Source organism: Trichomycterus rosablanca, chromosome 4, assembly GCF_030014385.1.
Source record: "Trichomycterus rosablanca isolate fTriRos1 chromosome 4, fTriRos1.hap1, whole genome shotgun sequence".
In the NCBI taxonomy this organism is placed as follows: Eukaryota; Metazoa; Chordata; class Actinopteri; order Siluriformes; family Trichomycteridae; genus Trichomycterus; species Trichomycterus rosablanca.
Window position 1 is genome coordinate 37225713 of NC_085991.1, and position 14736 is coordinate 37240448.

General features: G+C 39.4%; 1 protein-coding gene across 1 annotated transcript in view; it reads right to left on the minus strand.

The window, feature by feature from the left end:
* The window catches only part of slc8a4b (solute carrier family 8 member 4b), a 112556-nt gene that overhangs the window by 92547 nt on the left and 5273 nt on the right, over positions 1-14736 (minus strand). The gene's annotated exons all lie outside the window — the stretch shown is intronic.

The following is a 14736-nucleotide window of genomic DNA, read 5'->3' on the forward strand; positions in this document are numbered from 1 at the left end:
AAACATGACGGAACAATAATAGCACTAGCTTGTGCAGCACTAGCTTCACAGTCATGGTGACATAAGCAAGCAGCAGGAAGGCAAGTCTGTCTCTCATTCGTTCACACACACACAAGATTGCAAAGTGGAATTCAGCCAGGGGTCCTATGCAGAGTGTGAATTATACAGTGTCATTTGAAGGGGGGTGTCAACGATTTCAGACACACCTAAAGTAGACCATACCACTTCTCATCTCATCTGACTGCTTTGACTTTTGTTACTGGTCGCGTCTTCATTAAGGTTGCAGTTGCACAGGCCAGAGAAGACACTGTATGTTATTGTATAAAGTAGCTATGTAACTTGTTTAATACAATTTATTGCTTTCTGAGTTTCCCAAGTAGATTGTACCAACAGCATATTGATGAATGCTAACATCAGTTAATTTCTAAGCTTTGCCTGGAGATACAGTTTAGCTAGCCCCAAACTTGTTTGTACCATTTTGGGGGGGGGCAAGTATTAATTTAAATCTCCTTTGTGATTTCAGACATGGTTCTGTGTAGCACATAGCTGTCTCCATAGCTACAAAATGTGTTTTATTGTCACAGCCACAGTCAAATCTGACACATACGTTGTAGAGTTGAAGATCTCCCAAGTCTGATCCATAAAAAGTGAATAATCAGATGCTGAATTTAGTGTTAGAAGCATGAAAAACGAGAAAGTATGAGGATCTGAGGGATCTTTGACTAGAGACAAATCTAGATCTATAAATGATTAGAACATTAAGTATTATTGCTATATTAAATGTTTAAACTATTATCAATAATAAAATATTGTATTTAAAACTAACTTTCACTTTCCTTGTCTTGCTTGGCATAAAGTAAGGGGTTTACCCGCCATCAAACAAGACACAAACCATACTTGCTAGCAGAGAAAAGCTAGCGAGGAACAGAACATCACATTTTATTTTAGATAAAAAACTAGATGCCATAAACAGAAAGAAACAAAAATAAAACACACTTTACCCAGCCACACTGCAAAAAAAATGTTCATGCTTTAAGGAACATGACAAACATTTAAAGGTGTTGACTTGGATTTCAAATTTCCCAGTTCCCAGTCCCAATTGACCAAGCCGGTAGGATCTCTTTGACAAACACATATGTTCCATGTCTGGCCCAACCTTACAATTTACATAAAGTATCTGCTGCTAATATACACCGACCAGGCATAACATTATGACCACTGACAGGTGAAGTGAATAACACTGATTATCTCTTCATCACGGCACCTGTTAGTGGGTGGGATATATTGGGCAGCATGTGTTAGAAGCAGGAAAAATGGACAAGTGTAAGGATTTGAGCGAGTTTGACAAGGGCCAAATTGTGATGGCTGAACGACTGGGTCAGAGCATCTCCAAAACTGCAGCTCTTGTGGGGTGTTCCCAGTCTGCAGTGGTCAGTATCTATCAAAAGTGGTCCAAGGAAGGAACAGTGGTGAACCGGTGACAGGGTCATGGGCGGCCAAGGCTCATTGATGCACGTGGCGAGCGAAGGCTGGCCCAAGTGGTCCGATCCAACAGACGAGCTACTGTAGCTCAAAATGCTGGTTCTGATAGAAAGGTGTCAGAATACACAGTGCATCACAGTTTGTTGCGTATGGGGCTGCAAAAGGGGGAGCAGCACAATATTAGAATGGTCATAATGTTATGTCTGGTCGGTGTATGGATAATGTGCCAAATACCACAGGTCAACTTTAAAGGTCTTGTGGAGTCCAGGTCTCAACGAGTGAGAACAGTTTTGGTAGCACAAAAGGTACCTACACTATTTAACGTTTAATGTTTATTTTAATGTTATGGCTGATTGATGTACAGTATTAGTGCACTCACTATGTGGCTAATATGAAGTACTTAATAATATGTAGTAATTTAGCATTACTCTGCTTGCTATGTCTTTTAACTAATGAGCTATCTGCTTCCATTTGTTCATCATCATTAGTTTATCAGTGATATAAATTATGTCAGGAGTGGCATTGCTTACTAATGCTATACATGCAGCCCCGGAAACTGAGAGAAGGGAACTAACTGTAAAGTGATGAGTTCAGGGTTAGGAAGTGATGACTTGGGGCAATGTTGCAGAAATGCTGAGTAGCTTCATTGTATTTTGTGTTTTTTATGTATACAAACAATAAACAGAGATGTTAGGTATAAACCCAGACATCCAGGATCTCAGAGCTGTAAAGTACCAACTCTACCTTCTTTACAAGTAATTTAGCTCTCTGTGACAGGAGCTCTGGAGGGTGTAACTCTGTGTGTGTGTGTGTGTGTTTCGTGCAAGTCAGTCTTTCTGATCCTGCTTACGCTGGAGAGCTGTCAGAAAACATGAGATGCAAATAGAAGAGCTCGACAGTTCTGCTGCACACATGCTCCTATGGAGTGGAATTCATCAAAAGACCAGACAGCAGTTCTGACCTGAACAAGGCACCTTGAGCAAAAACATCCAGTCACCGTCCTTTCTTATTTCTTTCCCCCTGCTCCATTTGCTAAACTTCTTCCTCTTATCTCATTCAACATTGAGCCTTAATTCTGGTGCTGTCTTCTTTACCTTTCTACTTTCTCAACTCCTCGAACCAATATAAATTCCATCCTTACTTTTAACACATTTTATTTACTCTTTGCCTCTGGACCCTTCACTCACCAAATCCCTACAGCATCCCCCAGTACTCACCCATTTGTTTGACGTCTTTAACGTTGTATTTTCTTTTGCATAAAGAGAGTAGTAGCTACACTTTGTAGCTAGTAGCATAGAAAATCCACTTGTAACCGCAGTCTCATGCATGTATCATAATCAAAATTTTGTCCGTATTTGGATTTGTATTTTTGTTTGTCCATAAATTGTAAAAACACTGTGACCACAAAATATGTAAAAGCATGTCTGGTTATACAGTTCCAAAGAAATATATTGTTTAGGAATATACACTCACTGGCCATTTCTATAGAATACATCTACATTTGCTCATTTATGCAATTATTTAATCAGTCAGACCAGTGTCAGAAGAGAATTGCATAAAACTATACAGACACAAGCATGATTATGCACAATCCTTAAAACACCAGTATTCTCAACCCAGTTTCATAAACACGACAATGACTTCAGAGTATTTTAATGGCCTGCCCGGTCACCAGATCTGAATCCAATATAGCACCAGTGGGAATTCTCAGAGCTGTGTAGCTCACAGAATTGCTCCAGCTAAATGATGCAATCATGATCACACAGACCAAAACCACTGATTGAAATGAACACATCTATGATTCACATTTAACTGGAACAGTACGTCAATACAAGGCTGAAATCAATAGCCGAGCTGCCATTTAAGAACGTCTTGTATCAATGTGCCAGGATGCATAACTGGTAGAACAAAACTTGGAGCCCTGACCAATAAAACTGATGTATATCTTTTAATACATTTCTTGGTCAGATGGAAGGTTTCATGTTCGGAGAATGCCAAAGAATGTCCTCAACCTGCAATAACTCCTGCCAGCTGTTAAGTATGGTAGGCAGTCATCTGGTGAAAATCATTAGATCCAATTGTTGTCATTATCAAATAAACAAAGTTATTCTTACAGGAGCAGATGTATCCTGTGGTGGAAACACTCCCTGACCTAGAAAAACCTCGAAATATTTCTTCTTAAAAACTGTAGCACAAACCATCCAGGATTTGATAGCATGACAGCATATCAAGATAGATTTAAGTTGTTCTGAAGGAAAAGAGTGTCTCTATTCCTTATGGGCTTTTTCTTATGAATTTCTTATGCTGCCCACCATGTGCTTTATTCTGCTTATTTTGCTACTCTAGTGAAGTTTGAATGATAGGGGCAGCAGTCCTGACAAGTAATTCTTTAATGCTATCCTCCCTCAGCCAAGCTCGATTTCCTTCTGCCATTTATTTTAATTACTTTCTTTCTCCCCTGCAGGCCAAATCAGAATGTGCGTACATTTCCCAGCAATCCTACCAGATTAATATAGATTTAGCATAGACTGGGCAATAAAAATCTTTTAAATAAAGATCTTAGCTTTATATCAACTGATGGAGTCTTTCTAATTCACTTAAAACTGCCATTACAGATTTATTTCACATTTCAAATGTTTGATTTAAGATACAAATTACAGAGAAAAAATTTATACACACAGCAGAAACCTGTGCATGCTTTTAAAGTCACAGGGAAACATAATGTGACATATTTACTAGTAACTGTGTCAGACCAAATTCAGGTATTATATTAAACATTGGGTTTTATAAAAGTAAATAAAAAGCTGCTCTTAAACCAGCTGACATTCCTAGAAATTGATCTAAAAAATTCCTGGTCATGGTCCTAATGAACACACTAGTTTTCCTCTACCATACAACAGTGGTGTTCTTAATGTGTTTTTTAATCAGTGTACTATAGACACTGTTGTGCATGAAGATATCAGGTAATCAGCAGTTTCTGAAACACTCAAACAAGCATGCCTGGCATCAAAAACCATGCCACATGTAAAGATAATATTTTTCCCCAATCTGATTAACTGAAGCTTTTGACTTGTGTGCATTATGCTATGGACAGATAATTGGCTGCTTGGATAATGACAAGAATGTGCATGTGTACAAGCATTTCTGATAAAAAATTCAATATCCATATTATTACAGTGGTGAGACTAATAAAAGTGTCCACAGTCATGACAGGCCAACTAGGGTGGGAAGTAAAACTGGTTGAGAACAGAGATGTTCACAAGTCACAAAATATGAGTCCAAGTCAAGTCACGAGTCCTTAGGTTAGAGTCTGAGTGAAGTCACAAGTCTTTAGGCTAGAGTCAATATAATATACACAAAACATATATTGGAAATGTAGCGTAGAAATAAACAAATAATATGTAAGTTTAAATAAATTAAAAAAACAACAACAGATTAGCAACTGTATTTTGCGGTTTTACTTTCCTAGTCATTGTGCAAATAGATGTAATTTCCGTACAAGAAAGTACCATTTAAAAGCTTAAACTGATACGTTTTGTTTTCATTGTAAAACAAAAGCAGACGATAAATAACGGCACGGCGGCCAAAATCCCAAACACAGCAAAATAAATCATAACCACTGCTTACCTTAGCTTATGTTCTTCCAGATGTTATTAAATTTATAATCATGTGTTGTCCCATTAGGAATATAATCCGTTATTTTGTAAATGTGTGCTTAAAATTAAAAACCTCCAAACTTTTCACGGTTGTAAACTGAAACACTAACTCGTTAGAAAGCCAATCAAGCGTTTCATTAACACATCATCTGTGTGACGCAAACTAAATAAATGCAAATAACAGCATTTCTTACTAAACATTAAAATCAGAAGGTCTGATTGGTTCAGAAAGCGGTCTTTCAACAATTTGCGCTAATTCTGTAGGAGCGTTCCATTCACCCCAGTTGTGAAGTGCACAACGTAGGGTATTCCACCATTTTAAGTGAGATTCCAATCCAAAGGTAATAAAAATGTTCAAATGAAGTGAACTTTAAACTGTGAAGGGAGTAAGGAACGACGCTTCATCACTACGCCGGAAGCAGGCTGTAACATTTACCCATTGCATGCATTGCGGGTTAAGACAGCCAGAGCGGTATTAGAGAGCAGAACATTTATAATATTAATAATTATATATATATATATATATATATATATATATATATATATATATACCGGGGTTGGACAAAATAACTGAAACACCTGGTTTTAGACCACAATAATTTATTAGTATGGTGTAGGGCCTCCTTTTGCGGCCAATACAGCGTCAATTTGTCTTGGAAATGACATATACAAGTCCTGCACAGTGGTCAGAGGGATTTTAAGCCATTCTTCTTGCAGGATAGTGGCCAGGTCACTACGTGATGCTGGTGGAGGAAAACGTTTCCTGACTCGCTTCTCCAAAACACCCCAAAGTGGCTCAATAATATTTAGATCTGGTGACTGTGCAGGCCATGGGAGATGTTCAACTTCACTTTCATGTTCATCAAACCAATCTTTCACCAGTCTTGCTGTGTGTATTGGTGCATTGTCATCCTGATACACGGCACCGCCATTGGATGCACATGGTCCTCCAGAATGGTTCGGTAGTCCTTGGCAGTGACGCGCCCATCTAGCACAAGTATTGGGCCAAGGGAATGCCATGATATGGCAGCCCAAACCATCACTGATCCACCCCCATGCTTCACTCTGGGCATGCAACAGTCTGGGTGGTACGCTTCTTTGGGGCTTCTCCACACCGTAACTCTCCCGGATGTGGGGAAAACAGTAAAGGTGGACTCATCAGAGAACAATACATGTTTCACATTGTCCACAGCCCAAGATTTGCGCTCCTTGCACCATTGAAACCGACGTTTGGCATTGGCACGAGTGACCAAAGGTTTGGCTATAGCAGCCCGGCCGTGTATATTGACCCTGTGGAGCTCCCTGGTGGAAACAGGAGAGTTGAGGTGCACATTTAATTCTGCCGTGATTTGGGCAGCCGTGGTTTTATGTTTTTTGGAACATCCCTTTCAGACAGCTTCCTCTTGTGTCCACAGTTAATCCTGTTGGATGTGGTTTGTCCTTCTTGGTGGTATGCTGACATTACCCTGGATACCGTGGCTCTTGATACATCACAAAGACTTGCTGTCTTGGTCACAGATGCGCCAGCAAGACGTGCACCAACAATTTGTCCTCTTTTGAACTCTGGTATGTCACCCATAATGTTGTGTGCATTGCAATATTTTGAGCAAAACTGTGCTCTTACCCTGCTAATTGAACCTTCACACTCTGCTCTTACTGGTGCAATGTGCAATTAATGAAGATTGGCCACCAGACTGGTCCAATTTAGCCATGAAACCTACCACACTAAAATGACAGGTGTTTCAGTTATTTTGTCCAACCCCTGTATATATATATATATATATATATATATATATATATATATATATATACATATATATACAGTGTATCACAAAAGTGATTACACCCCTCACATTTCTGCAAATATTTCATTATATCTTTTCATGGGACAACACTATAGAAATAAAACTTGGATATAACTTGTATAGCAGTGTAGATTTACTGTCTTCTGAAAATAACTCAACACACAGCCATTAATGTCTAAATGGCTGGCAACATAAGTGAGTACACCCCACAGTGAACATGTCCAAATTGTGCCCAAAATGTCAATCTTTTGTGTGACCACCATTATTATCCAGCACTGCCTTAACCCTCCTGGGCATGGAATTCACCAGAGCTGCACAGGTTGCTACTGGAATCCTCTTCCACTCCTCCATGATGACATCACGGAGCTGGTGGATGTTAGACACCTTGAACTCCTCCACCTTCCACTTGAGGATGCGCCACAGGTGCTCAATTGGGTTTAGTCCATCACCTTTACCTTCAGCTTCCTCAGCAAGGCAGTTGTCATCTTGGAGGTTGTGTTTGGGGTCGTTATCCTGTTGGAAAACTGCCATGAGGCCCAGTTTTCGAAGGGAGGGGATCATGCTCTGTTTCAGAATGTCACAGTACATGTTGGAATTCATGTTTCCCTCAATGAACTGCAGCTCCCCAGTGCCAGCAACACTCATGCAGCCCAAGACCATGATGCTACCACCACCATGCTTGACTGTAGGCAAGATACAGTTGTCTTGGTACTTCTCACCAGGGCGCCGCCACACATGCTGGACACCATCTGAGCCAAACAAGTTTATCTTGGTCTCGTCAGACCACAGGGCATTCCAGTAATCCATGTTCTTGGATTGTCTTCAGCAAACTGTTTGCGGGCTTTCTTGTGCGTCAGCTTCCTTCTGGGATGACGACCATGCAGACCGAGTTGATGCAGTGTGCGGCGTATGGTCTGAGCACTGACAGGCTGACCTCCCACGTCTTCAACCTCTGCAGCACTCATGTGTCTATTTTTTAAAGCCAACCTCTGGATATGACGCCGAACACGTGGACTCAACTTCTTTGGTCGACCCTGGCGAAGCCTGTTCCGAGTGGAACCTGTCCTGGAAAACCGCTGTTTGACCTTGGCCACCATGCTGTAGCTCAGTTTCAGGGTGTTAGCAATCTTCTTATAGCCCAGGCCATCTTTGTGGAGAGCAACAATTCTATTTCTCACATCCTCAGAGAGTTCTTTGCCATGAGGTGCCATGTTGAATATCCAGTGGCCAGTATGAGAGAATTGTACCCAAAACACCAAATTTAACAGCCCTGCTCCCCATTTACACCTGGGACCTTGACACATGACACCAGGGAGGGACAACGACACATTTGGGCACAATTTGCACATGTTCACTGTGGGGTGTACTCACTTATGTTGCCAGCTATTTAGACATTAATGGCTGTGTGTTGAGTTATTTTCAGAAGACAGTAAATCTACACTGCTATACAAGCTGTACACTGACTACTCTAAGTTATATCCAAGTTTCATGTCTATAGTGTTGTCCCATGAAAAGATATAATGAAATATTTGCAGAAATGTGAGGGGTGTACTCACTTTTGTGATACACTGTATATATATATATATATATATATATATATATATATATATATATATATATATATATATATATATATATATATATATATATATATATATATATATATATAGATATAGATATAGATATAGATATATAGATAGATAGATATTTTTATATATATTTTATATATATAAAATTGTCACACTTAACTAATGTTAAGACATGCTGACGCTAGGGACTCGTTTGTTTATGAGTCATTTTTTGCGAGTCATGAATCGAGTCCGAGTCATTTGAAACAAGTCTGAGTCGAGTCTGAAGTCGCTGTGCAACTCCGAGTCCCCATATCGGGTTGAGAATATCAAAGGGCGGATATAAGCAAAGGGGATATAACCTATGTAATTCCCTTTATGTAAAAATAAAGACACAAGAGAAATTCACAGGTACATCCTGATAAAGAAGCTCAAATAACAGTACATTTTTGATACAAAAAACAAACAGTTTTTGCCTCTGAATCCCATTTTTTCTGATTTCTATAATCAAGTCATCAGGGGGGATCTACTGCAGGCATTACAAGCCCACTTGCCCAAGCACACACACTAGCATGTGCATGCATGCCCTCCTAATACCAGGGATATCAGCATAGCATACTGAATATATTAGATAAGGGCGAGTCAGACTTCAATTCTGCAATGGATTATGGAAACTGAAAATGAGGAATGTGACGTGATGGGAAATACTGTAGATAAAGGGTAAAAGAGAGCTTAACAAAAGGAATAGATTTAAGTCATCAACAGCAGCATGACCACGGCACGGGAAACATGAATAATACATTTCTTACATAGAGCAAACTGTCATGTCATACTTAAAATCCAGCTGAAACACTCAAAACATTTTACTGTGCAAAAGAATTATGACTAGTAGTCACCATAAACCTCAAGAGATCAAACTAATTTCACACATGACTGCACAGGTTTAAGTAAATGAAGTGAGGTCTGTACATACAGTGAGGGCCATTATTGAATTTAGCATTTTTTTTTGCATTCACTACAAAGATTTTTATTCCAAAGCTTTTAAGTTTAAGGTTTTAAATGAAAAACACAGTATTAAATTCAACTAAAATGTAAAAAAGAGGCGTTTTCATTAGTGGACTCAGACTTTTGGTCCCCAAAGTACATAGACAGTGAGAGCTTTTTTCTCTGTACTTCAGCCAATTAGTTTTCAAATGAAATAATCACTGTGATGATTACGTACAGAAAGACAGATAAGTTTGATGCCTTTTATAGATGCACTGATCCAGTACTGAGTATCAGTGTGAAAGTTAACTCAATTAATTATTGGGCTGTATTCACATTTGGCACCTTATGTTGGCAACCTAAATGGAAAAGATATGAAAACTGCTGCTCACCTCATCATTAGGGTTCCTGTTAAATTTCTCACACATTTCTTACACAGTGTACATTTCTTTTAATAGGCCTTGTCATTCTCTTTAAAGACGAGCACTTTTAACCTGACAAAGGCAATAAAGTGTGTTAGTGATATGCTGTAGCCCAGCCCCGGTTCTGGACTGCGTTGATTGGGGGGCAGTGACAAAATCTGGATGGGGGTCCACCCCAGCGCCCCCATAGCACCGGCCCTGCATGTTTTACTTTAGTTTCGCCCTAAGCCAGATTCGAACCTAGGGTGGAAAAATATGCGAGATGCGCTCTGCCCACTGCACTACTCAAACAGCGGGGTATTAAACACATTGTAATGCTGATATAACCTGCGCGGCGTTACTAAGACTAAAAGTGAACACTACTTAAAATAATAACCAAATGCTTTCTAATTCCCACTGTAGCGCCAGAAGTCGCTCGCCCTGTTACAGGTTCAGAGATAATAAAAAAAAATAGCCTTTGCTTGCGTTGCACTTGGTGGGGTGGGGGGGATGTGAGAAAATCTGGGGGGGCAATGCCCCCCTCCAGCCCCACCCTAGTGCCGGCCCTGCTGTAGCCTGAAATTAGTAGAAGTGTGGCTGATTTATATGATTTATATATTTATGTAAATGAAATTTCAGTGAAAATGGTAGTAATTATAGTAATGGGTCACGGCATATACAGTCATTGAAAAAATACTGGCACTTCTGCACTTCTTTATGAAAATTAATCACTTCTCTGATTACTAAAATTACAAATGATCTGATATAGATTTTTTGTTTACTCATTTTTGTTTGCATTGAAATAACACAAAAAAGCTTAAAAAAGACAAATCTTATATAATTTCAAACAGAACTCTAGAAATAGACTAGACACAATTATTGGCACCTTCTCAAAATTATAAGCATAACTCATCAATTTCAATTTCGATCGGTTAAGTCATTGCAAGATGCTTGTTTACTCTGTAAAGATACAGAACGTTGTTCATCTTAAAGTAAAAGTTGTTCATAGTTGATCTAGCATTCAGCCAGATGTTTTGGTAAAAGTTAATCAGAAAAGGATAGCCTTAATACTCAAATATGTTGGCCAGCATATCAAACACATACTGCAGACCTAGTAGTCAATTTTCTGGTTTTACAAAAAAATCACTGTTTTAACATGAGATCGAATAAAGTTATGTTATAATTAAGCACACAGTTGTTTTTCTGGTGAAACTCTATACCAGTTTGATGTGTCACACACCTACCTTTCCATTTGAAAGCTAAAGTTGAATACAAGATGGCGGCATTCAAGATGGCTGCCATTTTGATGACACTGCCTAACGGGTCCCCCCTTCCCCTACAGCTTGTGTCTAAACTTGGATAACCGTCTGCCAAACTGTTTTAATTTTATATGGGTGTATCCTCATCTTTGAGACACTGTGTATTTTAACCTATTTTTATTGTTTATTTCAACTACATTGGGCTGTAAACACTCAAAACAGCAAAAACATTTAGATACTCACAGGCTGCACAGAATACAGTTTGTTTCTGCTTAATTCTTTATATGCTCTCTATCAGTAGTGCTTATCCATGTTTGGTCTTACTTTAATTCGTACTCTTCTGTAAACAAGTGGTTTTATGAGATGGTCTAATGCCTGTTCCTGTCTGTGGCCAAATACTGGTTATATGCAGTTATAGCTGAGGGTGCTACCTGTTAATTTAGCTCTCACATATTCCACAGACATACAGCAACATACACAAATAAACAGATTAGCTCCATTATTAGCTCTTGAGAATGAGCGCGCCTCATTTTCAGACAACAGTGGCAGGATCTAATAGCCCACTTAGCATTTATGTGTAGTGTAAGAAAGTAAATTGATGCATGTTGTTTTTAGTTAGAGCTGAATAATTTAATTCTGCTCTCTGACTCAAGCTCAGACTAGTGCCTGTATGGTTATCGATCAAGTCTGTAACTTACAGCATATTCTGGTGCAGTATGTAAAATACAGTATAGAATACAGTATATATTGGTGCAATATACACTGATCAGCCTAACATTAAAACCCCCACCTTGTTTCTACATTCACTGTCCATTTTATCAGCTCCACTTATAGGAGCACTTTGAAGTTCTACAGTTACTGACTGTAGTCCATCTGTTTCTCTACATACCTTTTCAGCCTGCTTTCACCCTGTTCTTCAATGGTCAGGGCCACCACAGAGCAGGTATTATTTAGGTGGTGGATGATTCTCAGCACTGCAGTGACACTGACATGGTGGTGGTGTGTTAGTGTGTGTTGTGCTGGTATGAGTGGATCAGACACCGCAGCACTGCTGGAGTTTATAAATACCGTGTCCACTCACTGTCCACTCTATTAGACACTCCTACCTAGTTGGTTCACCTTGTAGATGTAAAGTCAGAGACGATCGCTCATCTATTGCTGCTGTTTGAGTTGGTCATCTTCTAGACCTTCATCAGTGGTCACAGGACGCTGCCCATGGGGCACTGTTGGCTGGATATATTTTTGGTTGGTGGACTATTCTCAGTCCAGCAGTTACAGTGGTGTTTAAAAACTCCATCAGCGTTGCTGTGTCTGATCCACTCATACCAGCACAACACACACTAACACACCACCACCATTTCAGTGTCACTGCAGTGCTGAGAATGATCCACCACCCAAATAATACCTACTCTGTAGTGGTCCTGGGAAGGTCCTGACCATTAAAGAACAGCATGAAAGGGGGCTAACAAAGCATGCAGAGAAACAGATGGACTACAGTCAGTAATTGTAGAACTACAAAGTGCTTCTATATGGTAAGTGGAGCTGATAAAATGGACAGTGAGTGTAGAAACAAGGAGGTGGTTTTAATGTTATGGCTGATCAGTGTATACTATACTGTATTTTACATATTGTATTTCACCAGAATATGCTGTATGTTACAGACTTGATCGATAACCATAAGATTGCAAAAAATCTAGGCCATGATTTGTACATAATATTGTAGAACATGAGCATGGAAATACTCCAGAACCCACTGTCACTTAACAGACTCCGCCACTGCATCAAGAAATGCAACCTAAAACCCTATTACACAAAGAGAAAGCCAGACCTCAAATCTAGTTCTCTGGCCACAAGCTCATCTCAGACGGACTGAAAGAAAGTGGTGTGATGTGGTCTAAAATGTGTGCTGTGGTCACCCAGACTGTTATCGGCAAATGGTGCAAAAGCAATCACAGTCATGGTATGGGGGTTCCACAATGCAGGGCATGGATGAATTGCATATGAGTAAAGGACCCAGAAATGTATATTAGGAAGGATCAACCCCAAGCTACCTTCGAGGTCTAATAAATACCCAATTTGTACCACACAACCTCCGAGCCACTAGTCTTGAGTATCTTAATTCTCCACCCTGAACTCGAGGAAGACAAGCATCAAGGCTCTTCTCTGTACTTGCACCCAAATGGTGGAATGAGCTTTCCTTGTCTGTCCGAACATCTGAATCTCTTGCTGTCTTCAAAAGAAAATAAAAAACCCATTTCTTCACTAAGCATTTAAGCTGACATGTACTTACTAATTTTCTTTATTTCTTGCATATAAAAAACATCTTTGGTTCTAACTGGGTTCTCAGCAGATTTGTATTCTTGGACTGTTGTCTTTTTAAACCAGAGTAAGGTAATGTTCACTATGGAAGCCCTTCTGTAGGTCGCTCTGGATAAGTGCATCTGCTAAATGCTAAAAATGTAAATGATATCTTTTATGGTTCATGGTTATTTTAGCAAGACAATGCCAGGCCTTCGACAGCTTGGCTTTGTAGACACAAAGTGAGTGTGCTTGACTGGCCTGCCTGTAGTCCAGGTCTGTCTACTATTAAAACTGTACAGTGCATCATAAAAAGGACAATCAGACAACAACTACCACTGAAGGATAGGCAATAAAACCAGGTGCAAAACTGCAACAATTAGTGTCCTCAGTTCCCAAATAATTGAAAAGTGTCATTAATAAGAAAGGTAATGTAATGTCATGTTTTGGGTGTGCTGCAGGCAAAAAAAAAAATTCTATTTTTCTATTCCATTTTGTATATTACAAAATACAATCAAGTTGGCATATGTTTATTATATGTAGTTAATGTATGTGCAAAAACCACGTAGCTCTTGTACAACTACCACAAAGGTCAAATATTACTTCAGAATGTTTCTAAATGAATACAACACTTTTCATGGGTGTAGAAACTTCATGCTGTGTTATTTCTATTTCTTTGAATAACAGATTAAATAATAAAAATGTGTCATATTGGTGAGGCAGGTAGTGTGGGTGTCACACAGCTTTGACTGATTTGGGGACACAGGTTTAAATCATTTCTTTGATCACTGCCTGTGAGTTTGACACTCACATAAAGTGTTTGCTAATCATAAATAAGCAAAGTATATATATATATATATATATATATATGCTAATACATCGTATCGAACCTCAGCTCTGCCTTTCCGACTAGGCTGGGCGGCAGTATGAACAACAATCGGCTGTTGTTCAGGGTTGTTAGGGGTAAGAAAGTTGGATCATAGGTCCAACTTCTGGTGTGACTGTGGCCCCTGCTGGCTGACTGATGGCGCCTGCACAGAGCTGAGGAATAATGCTGATGGGGGTGTGGCCCTTCGTGCACAGTGCCCATCAAGTATATGAACGTGCAGGTGAAAAATGCACTATCAGTACTGACTGTGCGTACCGGAGGGGTCGAATCAGTATAGAGGACGCATTCAGGGTAATTGGACACGACTAGACTGGGGGATAAAAATTGGGGAAAAAAGTATAAAAATGTAAAAATAAACAAAGTATAAAAATGTATGTGCTAGATTATGAACTAT